Source organism: Theropithecus gelada, chromosome 14, assembly GCF_003255815.1.
Source record: "Theropithecus gelada isolate Dixy chromosome 14, Tgel_1.0, whole genome shotgun sequence".
Taxonomy (NCBI): Eukaryota; Metazoa; Chordata; class Mammalia; order Primates; family Cercopithecidae; genus Theropithecus; species Theropithecus gelada.
Genome location: NC_037682.1, coordinates 59053839 through 59070413, shown reverse-complemented (window position 1 = coordinate 59070413; position 16575 = coordinate 59053839).

The following is a 16575-nucleotide window of genomic DNA, read 5'->3' as shown; positions in this document are numbered from 1 at the left end:
GAATAGAGCACGAGGAGGAGTCCCGAGATCCCCATTTCATGTCCTATCTTCCAGACAACATTTCTAGACACACCCTGGGCCAGAAGGGAACCCACATCCTTCATGGGGAGAACCCAGCCCTGGAAGAATTCATCACCTGCTGACTAAAGAGCTCTTGGGCCTTGAATAAACCTCAGTGGTTGCCAGGCAGTACTTACCCAGGGGCCTTCAGTGAGGCCCAGTGCTGTGAGGGCTTCAGGGGTGACCCAACACATTTCTAGCTGTGGTGGCCATGGGGAGAGACTCCTGCTTGAAGAAAGGAGAGGGAAGAATAAAGGAGACTTTGTCTTGTGACTTGGGTACAGCTTGGCCAGGGTGAGGTAGAGTACTAAGCGGGTTCCTGGGGTTCCTGATTCCAGGCCTTGGTTCCTGGATGCATTTCTTGACCTGCCCTGGACCAGAGGGGAGTCTTTTGCCCCGCAGGGAGAGATCCAGGCTTGGCGCATTCACCACAAGCTGACTGAAGAGCCTTTGGACCTTGAATGAACAACAGTGTTAGCCATGCAGTACTTGCTGCAGGCTTGGAGTAGTGGTGGCCACAGGGAGAGGCCCCTTCTGCTTCAGGAAAGGAGAGGAAAGAGTGGGAAAAACTTGTCTTATGGCTTGTGTGCCAGCTCAGCCATAGTAGAACAGGCCACCAAGTATATTACTAAGATTCCTGACTTCAGGCCCCAGCCATTGGATGGTATTTCTGGACTGAGGGGTAGCTTGCCACCCTGAAGGGAAGACAATAAACCTGGCTAGATGCACCACCTGCTGACTGTAGAGACATTGGGCCTTGCGGAAACATCAGCGGTAACCAGGCAGTAGTCACCGTAGACCTTGGGCAAGACCCAGTGCTGTGCCGGCTTCAGGTGTAACCCAGCATAATCACAGTGATGGTGGCTACAGGGGTGCTTGTGTCACCTCTTCTCCAGCTCCAAGCAGCTCAGCACAGAGGGAGAGACTTTGTTTGCTTGCGGGATATTAAGAGAAGAGAACAAGAGTCTCTGCCTCGTAATCAAGGGAATTCTCATGAATTTTACCCAACACCATCAAAGTGGTACCTCTATGAATCTACAAGAGCCACAGCATTGCTGGGCTGGGGGTTCTCACTAATGCAGATATGGCTGCAGTGACCAAAGACTTTGATCACAATACTAAATTCTCTTTGAATATTTGAATTGCATTCCAAAGAAGGATGGGTATAAATAAACCCAGACTGCAAAGTCTACAACAAATACCTAACTCTTCAATGCCCAGGCATTGATGGACATCCATAAGCATCAAGACCATCCAGGAAAACATGACATCACCAAACAAACTAAATAAGGCACCAGTGACAAATTCTGGAGTAAGAGAGATATGTGACCTTTTGGACAGAGAATTCAAAATAGCTTGTTTTGAGAAAGCTAAAAATAATAATAATAATAATCCAAGTAACACAGAAGGAATTCAGAATCCTATCAGATAAATTTAACAAAGAGAGTAAAATAATTTAAAAGAATCAAGCAGAAATCCTGGAGCTGAAAAATTCTATTGACAAACTGAAAAATGCAATAGGGTCTTTCAACAGCAGAATGGATCAAGCAGCAGAAAGAATTAGTGAACTTGAAGATAGGCTATTTGAAAATACACAGAGGAAACAAAAGAAAAAAATTTAAAAGCCAGGCACAGTGGTTCACGCCTGTAATCCCAGGACTTTGGGAGACTGAGGTGGGTGGATCACTTGAGATCAGGAGATCAAGACCAGCCTGGCCAACATGGTGAAACCCCCATCTCTACTAAAAATACAAAATTAGCTGGGCATGGTGTCATGCACCTGTAATCTCAGCTCCTTGGGAGGTTGAGGCAGGAGAATCACTTGAGCCTGGGAGGCAGTGGTTGCAGTGAACTGAAATCATGCCATTGCACTCCAGCCTGGGCAACAAGAGTGAAACTCCGTCTCAAAAAAAAAAGAAAAAAAAAATACCACCAGGGACAATCACCTTCACAAAAAGGAAGACGGATGGACAGATGGAAGAAAGCATCACAAAACAACTAGAAAACAAATAACAAAATGACAGGAGTAAGTCTTTATCAATAATAGCATTGAATGTAAATGCACTAAACTCTCCAATCAAAAGACATAGAATGGCTGAACAGATGAAAAAACAAGACCCAATAATCTTTTGCCTGTAAGAAACACACTTCACCTATAAAGACACACATAGACTAAAAATAAACAAAGAGAAAATGATATTCAATGCGAATTGAAACCAAAAAAGAGCAGGAGTAGCAATATTTGCATCAGACAAAATTGATTTCAAGACAAAGAAGGTCATTACATAATGATAAAGGGATAAATTCAGCAAGAGGATATACCAATTGTAAACATATATGCACCCAACACTGGAGCACCCAGATATATAAAGCAAATATTATTAGAACTAAAGAGAGAGAGAGACTCCAATACAATGACAGCTGAAGACTTAATTACCCCAGTTTCAGCATTAGACAGGTCATCCAGACAGAAAATCAACAAAGAAATATCAGATTTAATCTGCACTATAGAGTAAACGGATCTTATAAATATTTACAGAACATTTCATCCAATGGCTGAAGAATACATATTATATTCTTCCCCTCAACACATGGGTTATTTTCAATGATAAACCATATGTTAGGCCATAAAACAAGCCTTAATAACTTCAAAAAATATGTGAAATAATATCAAGTATCTTCCTTGACCACAATGGAATAAAATCAATAATAGGAGGAACTTTGGAAACTATATGAACACATGGAAATTAAATAATATGCTTTATGGCCAGTGGATCAACAAATACGAAAAAAAATTAAAAATATTTGAAACAAATGAAAATGGAAATATAACAGACCAAAATCTATGGGATATAACAAAAGCAGTACTGAGGAAAGTTTATAGCAATAAGCACCTAATCAAAAAAGTAGAAAAACTTCAAATGAACAACCTAATGATGCATCTTCAAGAACTAGAAAAGTAAAAGCAAACCAAACAGAAAATTAAAAGAAGACATAATAAATATCAAGCAGAAATAAATGAGATTCAAATTTTAAAAATACAAAGGATCAATAAAATGAACAGGTTTTTTGAAAAGATAAACAAAGTCAACAAATGTGTAGCCAGACTAAGAATAAAAGAGAGAAGACCCAAATAAAATCAGACAAAAAAGGAGTCATTACAACTGATACCACAGAAATTCAAAGGATCATCAGAGACTACCATGAGCAACTAAATGCCAATAAACTGGAAAAGCTAGAAGACATAAATTCCTAGAGATATGCAACTTACTAAGATTAAATCATGAAGAAATCCAAAACCTAAATAGGCTAATAACAAGTAGTGAAATCAAAGCCATAATAAAAAGTCTTCCAGCTAAGAAAAGCATGAGACCCAACAGCTGCACTGACTAATTTTACAAAACATTTAAAGAACTAATATGAATCCTACTCAGACTATTCAAAAAAAAAAAAAAAAAAAATAGAGGAGGGAGTACTTTGAAACTCATTCTGTGAGCCAGTATTACCCTGATAGCAAAATCAGATAAAGACACATCAAAAAAAGGAAACTATATCACTGATGAACATTTATGCAAAAATCCTCAATAAAATACTAGGAAACTAGGAAATTTAATTCAACACCCCATTAAAAAGATCATTCATCATGGCCAAGTGGGATTTATCCCAGGGATGCAAGGATGGTTCCACATATGCAAATCAATGAATGTGATATATCATATCAACAGAATGAAGAACAAAAACCATAGGATCATTTTAATTGATGCTTTTAAAACATTTGATAACATTCAACATCATTTTGTGAAAAAAAAAAAAAAAAAACCCTCCAAAAACTGAGTATAGAAGGACCATACCTCCACATAATAAAAGCCATTTATTATAGGCCCACAGCTAGTATACTGAATGGGGAAAAAACTGAAAACTTTTCCTCTAAGATCTGGAACTAGACAGGGATGCCCATTTTCACCACTGTCATTCAACATAGTACTAGAAGTCCTACCTAGAGTAATCAGACAGGAGAAAAAAATAAATGGCATCCAAGTTGGAAAGGAAGAAATCAAATTATCCATATTTGCAGATAATATTATCTTATATTTGGAAAAACCTAAAGACTCCACCAAAAAGCTATTAGAACTGAAAAACAAATTCAATAAAATTGCAGAATGTAAAATCAACATACAAAAATCAGTAGCATTTCTATATGCCAACAACAAACAATCTGATAAAGAAATCAAGAAAGTAATCCTATTTACAATAGCTACAAATAAAATAAGATACCTAGGAATAAACTTAACCAAACAAGTGAGAGATCTCTATAATGAAAACTAGAAAACATTGATGCAAGAAACTGAAGTGGACACACACAAAAAATTGACAGATATTCCATGTTCATGGATTAGAAGAATTGATATTGTTAAAATGTCCATACTATCCAAAGCAATCTACAGATTCACTGCAATCCCTATCAAAATACCAGTGACATTTCTTCACAGAAATCGAAAAATAATCTTAAAATTCATATAGAAGCACAAAAGACCCAGAAGAGACAAAGCCATCCTGAGCAAAAGAATAAAACTGAAGGAATCATATTACCTGTCTTCAAATTATACTACAGAGCTATAATAACCAAAACAGCATGGTACTGGCAAAAAAAAAACAAAAAAAACAAAAAAAAAAACAGACACATAGACCAATGGAATAGCATACAGAACCCAGAAATAAATCCATACATCTACAGTAAACTCATTTTGACAAAAGTGCCAAGAACATACATTGGGGAAAAGACAGTCTCGTCAATAAATAGTGCTGGGAAAACAGGATATACATATGCAAAAGGATCAAACTAGGCTCCTCTCTCTTGCCATATACAAAAATCAAATCAAAATAGATTAAAGACTTAGATCTAAGACCTCAAACTTTGAAACTAATGAAAGAAAACTTTGTGGAAACCTTCCAGGACATTGGTCTTGGCCAAGATTTCTTGAGTAATATCCCAAAAGCACAAGCAATCAAAGCAAAAATGGACAAATGGGATCACATCAAGTTAAAAAGCTTCTGCACCGTAAAAGAAACAATCAACAAAGTGAAAAGACAAACCATGGAATGGGAAAAAATATTTGCAAACTATCCATCTGACAAAGGATTAATAATCAGAATACATAGGAGCTCAAACAACTCTCTAAGAAAAAAAAAAAATTGGTCGGGTGAAGTGGCTCACACCTGTAATCCTAGCATTTTGGGAGGCTGAGGCGGGTGGATTGCTTGAGGTCAGAAGTTCAAGACCTGCCTGGCCAACATGGTGAAACCCCATCTCTACTAAAAATACAAAAACTAGCCAGGCGTGGTGGCAGGTGCCCATAATCCTAGCTACTTGGGAGTATGAGGTAGGAGAATTGCTTGAACCTGAGAGGTGGAGGTTGCAGCAAGCCAAGATTGTGCCACTGCACTCCAGCCTGGGTGACAAGAGCAAGATTCTGTCTGTCCCATCCCTCCCAAAAAAAATAGAAAAAAATTCTAGGCCAGGCATGGTGGCTTACACCTGTAATCCCAGCACTTTGGGAGGCTGAGGCAAGCAGATCACCTGAGGTCAGGAGTTCGAGACCTAGTCTGGCTAACATGGTGAAACCTCATCTTTACTTAAAAAAAATACAAAAATTAGCCAGGCATGGTGGCGCACACCTGTAACCCCAGCTACTAGGCAGGCTGAGGCATGAGAATTGCTTGAACCTGAGAAGTGGAGGCTGCAGTGGGCTGAGATCGCGCTACTGCACTCCAGCCTGGACGATAGAGACTCCATCTCAAAAAGAAAATTAAAAAAAAAGAAAAAATCTAATAATCTGATTTTAAAAACAGGCAAAAGATCTTAATACACATTTCTCAAAAGAAGAGATACAAATGGCAAACAGGTAAATGAAAAGGTGTTCAGCATCATTAATCATTAGACAAATGCAAATCAAAACTACAGTGAGATATCATCTCACCTCAGTTAAAATGGCTTTTATCCAAAAGACAGGCAATAATGAATGCTGGTGACGATGGGGAGAAAATAAACTTTTGTATAGTGTTGGGGGGAATGTAAATTAATACAAGCGTTGTGGAGAACAGTATGGAGGTTCCACAAAAAACTAAATAAAGAACTACAATATGATCCAGAAATCTCACTGCTAGGTATATACCCCTCTCCCCAAAAAAGACAAATCAGTATATGGAAAATGTATCTACACTCCTGTTTATTGCAGCACTATTCACAATAGCCAAGATACGGAAGCAACCTAAGTGTCCATCAAAAGACGAATAGATAAAGAAAATGTGGCACATATACAGAATGAAATACTATTCAGCTATAGGAAAGAATGAGATCCTGTCACCGGGAGGACAGATATTAAGTGATATAAGCCAGGCACAGAAAGACAAACTGCATGTGATAGCAGCGGCAGGCCGTCTGGAGCGGCCGCTGCCATCACTCTGGCTGCACAGGGAGGCACAGCCAGGGCTGCATGCTTCATGGAGCCAGCGGAAGCTCCCCAGGTGCTGTTGCAGCCGCCCAAGCCACAGCTGTGGACCCAGGCATCCCTGTGCTCTCGGGACCAGGAGCAGGCGGGAGCCCCGCCCTCCTGGGCACAGCTGCAACCACCCAAACCAAGGCTATAGATCTGGGCCTCGCGCTCCACAGAGCAGGCAGGAGCCCTGGTCTCCTTGCGTGGCTTCTCCCTGCTGTCGGCACTTCTCCCATCTCACAGCACAGTCGGGGCCAAGCCCAGACATTGTTATGTCATGGCCCGGCCGGGTGTGCACATGCTCAGGGCAGGGCTGCCACGCCAGCCCCCTGCTTCCTCGGCCCCCCTCTGGGCTTTGGGCACCAACAAGCATAGGAGGGAAGCTGAGGGAGGGGCTGAGAGCAGCTTGGTGCTGGCCTGCAGGCGCCCCTTGGCACCTATAGCCTGGGCGCCATGAACGGTAGCAGGAGGCAGACAGGTTCCTGGGCAGAAGTGGGTAGGTCCTGGGTGAGGGCCTGAAGGCTGGGGTCTGGGTTGCCAGTCCCACTTACAGGAGTGGGAACTCGTGGCGCTTTTCCCGGCCAGCCCATGGTCACTATGGACCAACTGGGGGTCACCTCTCTGCTGAGAGCTGAACATTTGTTGGGATGACTGGCCTAGTGGAGAGGAGCTACCCTCTCTGCTAGGAGGTTGGGATACCCTGGCTACAGAAAGGAGCTGCCCGCTGCGGGGTTCCTCTGAGCTGTTCTATTGCTCAATAAAGCTCCTCTTTGTCTTGCTCACTCCCCACTTGTCTGCATACCTCATTCTTCCTGGTCGCAGGACAAAAACTCGGGACCCACCAAAGGGCGAGGCTAAAAGAGCTGTAACACAAACAGTGCTCAGACATGCCCCTGGCTCACCACACTGGAGGCAAAGAGAAGGAAAGAAGAGCTGCAGCCCTTCAAAAAGCCCAGATCTGGGAGCTCCCCAAGCCAGGGCTGTGACCCTCTCTCTTGGACCCTGCAATTCCTGGCGTCTCCAAGCTTCCGGGCACCAATGTGTTCCCTGGTGCCAGCCGTGGAAGCTGCTGACGGTGCATCTGGTCTGGCTGCAGACTCGCAGAGAGCTAGCACCTGTGCTGGCAACTGGAGCTGCTTGTCTTGCTGCAGCAGCCAGCATGTCTGACTGTGTGCAGTAGCCAGACCCTGTGCTTGCTCGCACACCCCTTGCCATTCCATGCCTGACTTGTTCTTGACAGGCATGGGACCCAGGCCAGCAGCGTGAGCCAAGTGCAACCTGCCAGGCTGAGTGGGTGAAATGAGCCCAGAGGGCCCGAGCAAAACTTGGGCAAAGGAGCTACTGGCCACAAAAGTTTCTGGACAGAAAAACAACACCCCAAAGATCCCGTAACATACAGTCTCACTCATTTGTGGGAGCTAAAAATTAAAACAATTGAACTCATGGAGATAAAGAGTAGAAAAATGGGAAAGATAGTGGTGGTCAGTGCAGGGGGTGGACAGACAAATGAGGATAATGGGTACAAAAATATATTCATAGTTAGAATGATAAGATCTAGTATCTGATAGCACAACAGGGTGATTGCAGTCAACAAAAATTTATTGTACATTTTAAAATAGCTAAAGGAGTATAACTGGAATGTTTGTAACACAAAGAAGAAAGGATAAATGCTTGCTGTGATGGATACTCCATTTACCCTGATGTGATTACTATGCATTGTATGTCTGTAATAAAATATCTCATGTACCCCATAAATATATTCATGTACTACATACTCATAAAAATTAAAAATTAAAAAGAAAGTAGACATTGGAAGAAAGTAAGAAATAACATAAGGAGTAGGAAATGGGTGCATCTGGGTTATGAAGCACTGCATTGGGAAATAGTTTGTTTTGTTTGTTATTTTGCTTTTATTAGACATTCTCAGGAACCAAAAGTGCTATAGATCAATTGGCCTTACTTCATTGAAAAGTTTTCCCATGACAGTCTCAGACACTGCTGATGAGAATTTAAATCTGTTCAATTAGTCTGGAAGGCAATTTAGCGACACATATAAAAAAGGTTTAACATTGTACATAGCCTTTGATCCAGTAAATCCACCTATAAGATTTTTTTCCCTAAAGAATTGATTAAAAAAAAAAAGTCCTTAAACATGTATGTATAAAGGATATTGATTGCAGAGACCATGAACATTTACAAAAATCAGAGAAAACAAATATCCAAAATATAGTATTAGTTAGATTATAATATATCCGAATAAAGGGATATGGAGTAGCCATTCTAAAAACAACATTCATATTTGTAGATTATGACATGATTATTGTTCTAGTTTTTTATAATGCTTTAATAAATGTGTACCCATTCAGTTCAGTTAATTAAAAGTTTTAGAATCTCCTGTGTCCAAAAAAAAAAAAAAAAAAGGAATAAGTTAGACATATTTGTGTGGCTTTATTTCTGAGTTCTCCATCCTATTGATTTATGTATCTGTCTCTTTCCTTCCACCAATACTACACAATCTTGATTACTATAACTACAGTAAGTCTCACAGTTGGGTAGATTCATTCCTCCCTTTATTCTTATTTTTCAAAATCTTAGCTATCTCATTCCCTTACCTTTCCATATAAATTTTAGAATAATCTTTTCTTAATCTACAAAAAAATCTTGTCTGGGATTATGAATTGTTAGACTTCTTTATCTGTTTGAGGATAATTGATGTCTTTACTATGTTGAGTTTTACAATCCATATACACGGATTTAGATCTTTGTTTTCTATTTAGATCTTTGTTTCTCTCTATTTAGATCTTTGTTTTTCTCTATTTAGATCTTTGTTTTCTTTCATCAGTGTTGTACAGTTTTCAGTATAGAAGTTCTATACGTTTTGTTAGATTTACAGCAAGTATTTTTTTTGAGTGAGTGTAAATGGAATTTTATTTTTAATTTTATGTGTGCACTTCCAGTATATAGAAATACAGTTTTGTATTTTGTTTTTATGTTTATTTTGTATTTTGCAATCTTGCTGAACTGACTTATTTTTGTTTGTTTGTTTGAGACAGAGTTTCACTCTCATTGCCCAGACTGGAGTGCAATGGCTCCATCTCGGCTCACCGCAACCTTCGCCTCCCAGGTTCAAGTGATTCTCCTGCCTCAGGCTCCTGAGTAGCTGGAACCACAAGTGCATGCCACTACGCCTCGTTAATCTTTGTAGTTTTGGTAGAGACGGGGTTTCACCATGTTGGCCAGGATGGTCTCGATCTCTTGACCTCGTGATCTGCCCGCCTCAGCCTCCCAAAGTGCTGGGATTACAGGTGGGAGCAACTGTGTGCGGCTGACTTCTTAATTCTAAAAATTTTCTGTAGATTCCTTGGGATTTTCTATGTGGACAAACATGTCATCTGCAAATAGGGACAGCTTAGTTCTTCTTTTCTAATTTATACACCTTTTATTTCTTTCTTGCCTTATTGCACTGGCTAGAACTTCTAGCACTATATTAAACTCAGTAAGAGTGATGAGTGTGAAAATCCTTGCCTTCTTTTTAATCTTAATGGAGAGGCATCTGGTTTTTCACCATTAAGTGTAATAATAGCTGTATGTATTTTTATAGACGGTCTTTATGGAGTTAAAAAAGTTTTCCCCTATTCCTAGTTTTCTGAGAGTTTTCATCATAAATGGGTATTATATTTCGTTAAGTACTTTTTCCTGCATCTATTGATATAATCCTGTAATTTTTTTTCTTCTTTAACCTTAAAATATGATGGATTACATTGATTTATTTTCTATTATTGAACCATCCCTAGAATAAACACCACTTGGTTATAACGTATAATTCTTTTTTACATATTGTTGCATTCTATTTTGTTAAGAACTTTGTGTCTACATTCATCAAAGATACTGGTCTGCAGTTTTCTTTGTTTATACCATCTCTTTCTGGTTTTGGTATCAGAGTAATACTGGCTTCATAAAACGAATTGTTGGTGTTCTCCTCTATTTTCTGAAAAATATTTTATAGCATTAGTGTTATTTCTTCTTTAAACATTTGGGAAAATTCCCCAGTGAAACAATCAGGGCCCGGAGTTTTTTTTCTTGGGAATTTTTAAATTACAGATTTAATTTCCTGAATAGTTACAGGGCAACTTAAATTATTTATTTCATATTGCATAAGTTGTGGTACTTTGTGTTTGGAGGAGCTGTTTCATTTCATCTAAACTGTCAAAAACATGTGCATAGAGGTTTTGCAGTATTCCCTTACTTTTTTATGTTTGTACAGTCTACAGTGATATTTAATTTCTGGTATTGGTAATTTGTCTTTTCTCTTATTCTTCTTTTTCAGTCTTGTTAGAGGTTTGTAATTCTATTGATCTTTTCAAAGAACCAGCCCTTTGTTTCATTGGCTTGCTCTACTGTTTTTCGGTTTCTAATTTTATGGATTTCTGTTATCTTTATTATTTCCTTCCTTGTGTTTGCTTTGGATTTATTTTGCTATTTTTTTCCTAGGTTATTGAGGTGAGAGCTCTGATCATTATTATTATTATTTGTAGTGACAGGTTCTCACTATGTTGCTGAGGCTAGTCTCAAACTCCTGGCCTCAGGCAATCCTCCCACATTATATTTTAATGGAATTACACTATAAATCTTTAACTCATTGCAGTCCACTTAGGGGTAATAATATAAGTTGTTTCAGGTAAAATATAGTAAACTTGCAGCAATATGACTCCAATAAATTCCCCCACCCCACCCCACCTTCTGAGCTATTGCCTTGCATATATAATCAATATATAAGTCCAATACAAAAGTGTTATACTTTTTCTAAATAGTCCTATGTATTTTAAAGAAATAGGAAGATAAAATAGAGAAATTTTGTATTTGTTCACATATTTGCCATTTCAAGTGCTTTTTATTTTTTTCTGTGGATCTGAGTTACCATCTGGTACCATTTTTCCTTAGCCCAAAGAACCTAATTTTTTGTAATGCAGGTCTGTTAGCAATAAATGTCTTGTTTTTATTATTTCCCGCCCTATTCAAGATGTCTTTATCTTGTCTTCATGTTGAGTCCAGGCAACAAAACTGCTTGATATAGAATTCTTGTTTGACATACTTTTTCCTTTTTAAGCACTTTGAATATGTCATTCCAATATCATCTGTCCTCCATTGTTTTTTGATGAGACATTGGCTTGTAAGTCATACCCTTGTTCTCTGTACATGTGTCTTTCTATTATTTTCAGTGTTTTATCTTTGGCTCTCAGCAATTTGATTATGATATGAGGGGCTATGCATAAGAAAATTTAAGGAACCAAGTCTGGCAATAACATACATTAGTTTCACTACCATCCAACTGGTTAGATTCAATCACATGGCCACTCTTAACTATAAGGAAAGCTAGGGAATACAGTCCAGCTGATTTCCTAGGAAGAAAATGGGTATTAGAAACAGCTGGCAAGTCTCCGCCACAACATACATGCATCAAAACCACCATATATGTTGCCAAAGACGCGTATGTGTCTAGGGACATATAACAAATGCACTGTGGGGGAACACAAGAGGAACTGATTGATGTGTAAATCAGGAATGAAGGGAACAAATAAAAGAACAGGAGAGGGGCCTTTCATGGACTGATCCTAACGTAGTGTCATGAACTTAGGAGGAGGATTAACTCAATTCTCATTAATTGAGAATTCTCATTAATCTGTGTACCAAGAGCAAGAGAAAAGACCAATAGCAGTGGTGCCAGCAGTGCCATGCTTACTAGACTGATTCTAATATGTTACCTTAGATTTTGCAGTGGTTCATCCTCTGTTGATTCCCGTCTGTTTCACGCCTCACCTCCAGACTTCACAGTTCTGTGAATTACTTATTGCTATCCTTCCAATAACTTTTCTTTCTTCTTTTTTTTTTTTGAGACTGAGTCTTGCTCAGTCACCCAGGCTGGAGTACAGTGGTGCGATCTCAGCTCACTGCAACCTCCACCTCCTGGGGTCAAGCAATTCTCTTGCCTTAGCCTCCTGATTACAGGCATGCATCATCAGAGCCCAGCTAATTTTTGTATTTTTAGTAGGGATGGGGTTTCACCGTGTTGGCCAGCTGGTCTCGAACTCCTGACCTCGTGATCCGCCCACCTTGGCCTCCCACAGTGCTGGGATTACAGGCATGAGCCACCACGCCTGGTCAATTTTTTTTCTTAACCAGTTTATTGTAGTCAAACTTATACTATTACAGAGTAGATTTATTTTACCTGTTGAATGTCCAGTCCTAGGTTGAACTTAACCCATCACAGTAGGCATCCTCATTTTGTTCTCGGCCTCAGTGGGAATGCTGCAGGTTTTCAAAGCTGGAAAGCTGTTGCAGAAAGCTCAGTATCTACATAAACTTGCTTTCCAGCAGCAACAACCACAACAGCAGAAAGACAGCCTTTACCTCCCAAATCTCAAATGAAGAAATCTAATTGGTGGAACTGATCTTGTACTCAGAACCCTAGCTTCAAGGGTTTTAATTTCTCCAGGTAGCAAAGAATTTGAGGCAACCAGGTGAATGGATACATTTACTATGGTGGATGCATACTATGGAATACTCCTGCAGCTGATGGAAGCAACAAACTAGATGACCAGCTACATGGATTACACTGGTTTTTTATCTTTTTTTTTTTCCCAGCTGCTAGCCTCTCCATATCTCCCCCCGCAACTCCCCCAATACCCTCCCCTACCCACCCCCACCCCAACATTCTGGCTGTGTTGCTGTAGCCGGGATTCTACAAACATTTCCCAGAATCCATTGCCAAATTTCCTGTTAGGGTCTGCCAATAGGATGCCCTAAAGAAAACCTGAAAGAGAGGAGACTTCTTTCCTGTTTTCCAGTTGTCACATGTTCTCAGCTGCAGACATCTGGCTTCTACTAGCTAGTTCTGGACTCAACATCAGCTTGCCACACATCTCAGAGATATTAGCAGCAGTCTGACTACCCACTTGGCAGTCTGAGATCAGTCATCCCTTGCTTTCCCACCCTCAGGGCCATGCCTTTCCTCAGAGTTTGTATAAGCACCAAGATACCCAGAGGGAGCTTCTCCCATAAAAGTCAATATCAGTCAAAGGCGGCCCCTTCTCTGAGCTCCTAGTTTCTGGTAATCACATCACCTCTTCCCTTTTGTTTTCCCAGGCCTTGGAATATTCTGATTTCTGCAGTTACTAATTTTTGAATTACAACAGCAACTTCTTTCTACTCTTTTAGTCTTCTAATACTTGTAATTAAGTCTCTGTATTAAAAGCCCTCCTCTTGAAATACTTAGTGTGGTTTCTATTTTCCTGACTGGGTCCTGACTGGTAACATGAATGAATATTAAAAAACACAGTTGAGTGATTTTAAAAAGAAGACAAGATTTGTAGACAATACTCCATAGAAATAAAGCACACACAAAAAAGGAAACTTCACATTTAATAAGAATATCTGTATAAAAGAGGAAGTTAGAGTTTTTCAGTTGCCTAAGATCTTTGGATAACATATCGAAACTGATGACAAGAGGTGATAGGAACCAACACATTCCAAATAAAGGTACTAGATACATCCACATGAAGTTTATTCTAAGATAGTAAAGCTGATCCAGAAGACTGCTACACTTTCTATTGTATATGAGATTAGAAATAAAAGATTCATTGATGGGAATCTTTAGGAATAGGGATAACTTCTCCCCGCAAGACAAAGGAGTAGTATGCTCCCTTCATTCTAGTAGAGCCCTCCTGAGTGAGGAGGGCTCCAACAGAACCATTTGTAGATATTAGTGTTTCCATGTGAGGGAGAGGCATTACATTCATTCAGCATTACATTCTCTAGATAGAGACTTGCTAAGCTCAGAAATGTACAGACCCATCTCCATTTGGCCACCAGAGTGGAATGTGGCACAGAGGATTCTTGGGAGAACATAACCTGAATCACTTATGAGGATTTGGAGCCATGTGAATTATAGAGACTGGCACTTCTCACATATATGAGTCAGGCTGGCTGGGACAAGGCAGTGTGAGAAAAGCAAGCCGCTGGCTGGGTTGCACTTATAGTTTGGCAGGACAAATATGTATGCATTTCCTGTGGGTTCCATGAAAAGTAACCAGTCTTGAGGGTTTGCTGGGACCATTCCCAGGAGGGCTGTGTACGAGGGTGAGGCACTTTAGCACAAGGAGGCTGTGGATACATTGTCAGGGTCAGGGGCTGAAGAGCTGAAGGGCAGTGTGGGCTGTGCATCAAAAAGAGGCAATCAAAGTCAGTTAGTGCTCCAGTCCTCATGGAGAGCTCCAGAGAACCCCAATAGCTCAAACAGGAGTCAACATTTAAATGCTTGTCTGCACAGAACACACCAATGGTACATTAATCACATAAGTTGAGACTTTATCCTCTAATATGCCCTCCCCCATTCCAATCCTAGAAGAGACAGAGGAGGTAAAGAATGAGTGAAATAATGACTATGTTCTCCCAAACCACTGAGGTAGAGGAACAGCAGCTTTAAACTGGATGAGCTGCTGGCAGGTCCCCGAGATGTGGCAAAGGGTGGGGATGAAAAACATACATACATATGTATGTATCTGTAATATTATATATTATACATATACTTGTTTTATTTATTTATTGAGACAGGATCTCAGTTACCCAGGCTGGAGTACAGTGGCACAACCATAGCTCACTACAGCCTGAAACTCCTGGGCTCAAGCAATCCTCCCACCTCAGCCTCCCTAGTAGCTGAGTAGCTCCCAAAAACATATTTAAAATGTTAATACTTTAGATTGGTTTCAGTCATGTTATAGGGAATAATGGAACTTATTTATACCAGAGTATTAACAATGTAGAAGGACCCTTGAAATGAAGCCAAAAAGATAGGGGCTGTGGCAATTAGGGAGACTTCCAAGAAGTCTAATACTAAGTAGGGCATCCCTGCTTAATCAATAACACTTCATTTTGTGACTGTGAGACAAGAAAACTACAGAGACCTCATCCCTAACATCCTTCAGCTCCTGAACCAATGCCAAGTCACCTAACTCCAGGTTATATGACAAAAAAAAAAAAAAAAAAAAAAATCTGCTTAGGACATTCTTTAGTGGGATTTGTTTTTCCGGTCACAGACACAATGACTGATTTTAAAAGAGTATCTCAACTCCCTATTGGGAGTATATGTTTTCCCCTGATTTGAAATTCATGGGACAAATAGAAAGTGTTGACTGGCATCTAGCAAGATAATTAAATATTTGAAACACCCTGAAGGAAACAAAGAGGGTATTGTGGTCAAGAGTAAGGTGGACAGGATACCATAGAAGATATATCCAGTGTATATAATAACTGCTAAAACACCCTCAAAACTCACGAGCAGAATGTAATCAGGTTTATTTTCTTGTTCAAAGTCCAACATGGATGTTCTTGGTCAAGTAGCTGTTACGGTCTAAATAGTAACTCAGATATTCAGACTTCTTCTATGCTATGACTCCAACACTGTCAAAACATGTGCTTCAAGGTTACCTTGAAGAGGAAGGAGGAAGAGAATATGGAAACGGCTCAGCCACCCTAAAGGGGTCTAGTATTGAAACATCACTTCCACTCTTTTCCACTGGTGAGAACTACTCACACATACCTAGATGCATGGAACTGGGAAACGCAGTTTACCTGTGTCCACAAAGAGGACATTTCGGTGAGCATCTGGCCAGTTTCTTCCACAGAAGCAAAGGTAATAGTGGTATGAAGGAAGATGAAAATGAGCTCACTGGGGAAACAGTATTCAAGGAAGATGGAGCACGTGCAAAGACTCTCAGTACAAACAGTTTGGAAAGCTTGAGGAATAAAAAGCAAGTCTGTGTGGCTGGAGTTTTGTGAAAGGGGAGGAGTGGGTTAAGATGCAGATGGTGATGGTGATGGAGGCCTGGGCAAGATCACACAGGGCCTGAAGAGTTTGTCTTTTGTTCTCGAGGCAGTGAGAACCCATTGAAGGACTTCAAGCAGAGAAGTGACATAAGCTGATTTGCATTTTAAAAAGATCACATGGCTGTGTGGAAAATTACTT